General features: G+C 34.1%; 1 long non-coding RNA gene across 1 annotated transcript in view; it reads right to left on the bottom strand.

Moving 5' to 3' along the window:
* The window catches only part of LOC111388016, a 15833-nt gene extending 15476 nt beyond the window's left edge, over positions 1-357 (bottom strand). The window contains exon 1 of the long non-coding RNA XR_002701489.1: positions 52-357. This is a non-coding gene — a long non-coding RNA (uncharacterized LOC111388016). The remainder of the gene's footprint in view (positions 1-51) is intronic.
* Positions 358-3443: the final 3086 nt, after the last annotated feature.

Genomic DNA, 3443 nt, shown 5'->3' with positions numbered 1-3443 from the left:
GGGGGGCGGGGGGGGGGGGGGGGGGGGGGGGGAAGAGAAAAGAGGGCTCACAAGTCATATGAGCCAGCGGCACTCAGGCGGACACACGGTGGCGGAGACACGGACAGATGGACAACAACGACTAGAGTTGAGAAAGCCAAATTGGATTTGGGAAAAAAGGGAGATAAAATGGAGGGAGAGCACGGGATTTTGGAATTCAATTGGAGCAACATTCAAGCAAGTATATTAGCGGGCTCACGGCTAATTGAACGGTTGATGGCCAATTGAAGGTGGTAATTTGGGAGAGAACAGCACGAACAGAGCAGGAAGAAACGAAGACGGCGGTCATGTTTCGTAAAAATGAATGAAAAACTGGGAAGAAACGAAAAAATAAGGAAAATAAAATCGGAAAAAAAAGACGGTATTTACGGCATACAAATACACGCCGTAACAAGTCCAATTTTAGCACGCCGTAAATATTCAGATTTTACGTCCAATTTTAGCACGCTGTAAATATTCAGATTTTACTGCATGCAAAAATGTACGCCGTAAATGCTTTAAGTTATTGATTTTTTACGGCATACATATAGCTAATGCCATAAATAGTCTTCTTTCACGACATGTCATAAATGCACGTCGTAAATTCAAGCCGTAAAAACCCACTTTTATTGTAGTGAGTAGAACTAAAATATATAATAATGTACCCAAAGATTTGTAAAAAAAAAGCACTTAGAATTTTGTGTTTTTGATAGTTTCAGATACTCGTGATGAGTGAATGAAATTAAAGAGTAATCAAGAAACCACCGGAGAAATTAGCATAAAATTTGAAGTATAGCATGTAGAATGTGTTCTTATTTCTATGCATTAATCATATAGTCTTCAATGAAAATATTGTTAAATATGACCCTAAAATATAATACACTCGTTAGGGTTAGTCTCTCCATAGATGACGCATAGGGCAAATTTCTTAGCAAAGAAAGTCCAACCTCATCAAAATTAAGATATGCTTTTCCAATTTCTACCGACGAGTCTTCTCGTGAGCTATTTTGAATTTTCTTCTCACTAACATTTAAAATCAAGCTTGCATAACGAAATTATTCCAAAAAAAAATGAATACAAAGTCACTGCAAAAAAAAAAAAAAAATTATAATAAAAAGTTGTTGGACTATTTTGCACATTTTAAATATGGAGGCCCTCTAAAAATTTCCCTACAAAATATAACAAGGAGTGGCTCAAACCTACCCAATAGTTATTATAATTAAGGTCACACTCTCACAGAAGTAAATTAATTAATAATTGAAATTTGAAATATAATTTATGTGATTGAAAGCTATGTGTTCGTTGCTAGTTAAGATGTTCTTAGGTTATGTCAAGGTTCTAAAATGTGTTAAGCATATGTATAATTATGCATTTTCCAATTTTTAATATTATTTTAAGTATTATAAACTTAAAAATAAATAAAATAATGCATTCTTTGAACTTTCTATATGTTATTCAAATTTCATTAAAAAAAAAATCAAAATCATAAATACTCCATATTGCAAATCTAGAAAAAATTGCTTTGATTTTTTATAATTCTAAACATCAAAGGTTGTATATAATTCATGGCTTTGGGTGATTTGGGTTAATTTGATATTTGTTGGGCTCTCAGTTTACTTTTGTTAGTTGTAACCAACATATGTTTTTAAACTTCTCAATTCAAGATTCAAATTTAACATTTTTTATTCAAAAATCAAGTGATAATTCAATCTTTAAATATTTATAATAATATTATAAAATTTAATTAAGCCACATTTCCGCCTCACCATTCATCCCACCCAATTTAACGCCCAAACCCTAAATTATTCTACAAACTCCTTCTCCTCTCTCTCATTCTTTACCCATTCACCCCTATCCCCTCTATTCCAGCAACCGATGCTGCGCATAGAGGATCCTCTGTCGGTGCCACGCTTGCCGATCTGTTGTCCATCACGAAGTGTCGATATCCTTCTTTTTTCTGCGGCGCTAAAGATCGATAAATGTCATGAAGGGTGTAGTCGATCAACTATGCTACCTCTCTGTGTACAGTGTCGTGCGTCGCGACCGCACATAGTAGCGTACACGTGATTTTGTGGTGGATTTAGAGAAGAATGCCGCTATGTGATTTTTTGGTGATTTTGATATTTTCTTCTTCGTCAAATCTAATTAGTGGGGGTGGTTTTTTGGGGTGGTTGTTTGTGAATTCCAAATTGGGGTTGTTTTTTGCAATTGCAAATGGTGGTGAGATGCATGGCATTCAATTGGTGGTGGTGCAACCATAATGCAGGTGGTGGGGATGGCAAGGTGGTGGGTGACGATGGGCAATCTGTGGTGGCAAGGGGGAATCCAAGAGTTTGAGATAGTCGTTGACCATTTACCATCAATTGTAATAAAATATTAAGAGTTCCTTTGATACTCATTTTTTTTTTTTTAAATACATTTTTGAACAGTAATTTAAAGAAGAAAGTGTTACTACAAATAAAGAAAATTTTTGAATTTGTGATAAATATTATTTTATTGAAAAATAAGTGAATGAAAATAAAAGAGAAAAATGTATTTTGAAAAAAATAGAAATTGAATAAAGCCTAAAGTTTAAATATAACAATTATTTTGTTCAAATTGAACATATATAATTGTGTTATCAGAATAAACATGACTCATCAAATGACATTATTGTCAAGTTTTGTATAATTAAAAGGAAGAGCGCGGATTCTAGTATTTACAATTGAATTTGGCTTAAACCAGTTAAAACCTAATAAATATTTTTTGGTCAAATAATTGGCACAAACTAAGAAGTATCACAATGGCCAATCCCTTTGTCTCCATCATTACAAAAATTTTGGTAAAATTTGTAGAATAAGAATAATGCACAAAAATTCTTTAGAGGGAGAGATTCGAACCTTAGACGTTGAATATAAATATGCATCCTCCAACCAACTGGGCTACAAGGAGTATTGATAACAAAGGCGACTTACCAGTAATATATTATAAAACCTTAAGCTGTTGCCAACAAAAAAAAAATTCTCCTGGCGGATCCAGCACGCGCGGCCGTGCCTGCTCTCCGAGTGCTGGATCCACGCCTGTGTGGTGGTGCTAGTTCTGAAAGTGATGATAATGGTTAGATGGAGGTGGAGGTGGCGGTGGCAATGGGATGGTGATGGCGGTGGTGCTGATAGTGACGATGGTTGGGCTTGGGCTTGGGCTTGGGCTTGTATAAAGTGGGGTTATGACCAATAAATTTTATAATTTGTGATTGTAAATAAGTTATGATCTACAAATTTTGTGATTTTTGATCTAAAATAGTACATGACCTATTAATTTCATAATTGTGACCGATAAATTGTAAATGTGACTTGTAAAATTTGTAATTTGTGACTTAAAAATAAAACATGATATATTAATTTGATAATTTGTGACATATAAAATTTGTGATCTAAAAATAAATT

Source organism: Olea europaea, unplaced genomic scaffold (assembly GCF_002742605.1).
Source record: "Olea europaea var. sylvestris unplaced genomic scaffold, O_europaea_v1 scaffold447, whole genome shotgun sequence".
Classification (NCBI taxonomy): domain Eukaryota; kingdom Viridiplantae; phylum Streptophyta; class Magnoliopsida; order Lamiales; family Oleaceae; genus Olea; species Olea europaea.
This window is presented reverse-complemented; position numbering and strand designations above follow the sequence as displayed.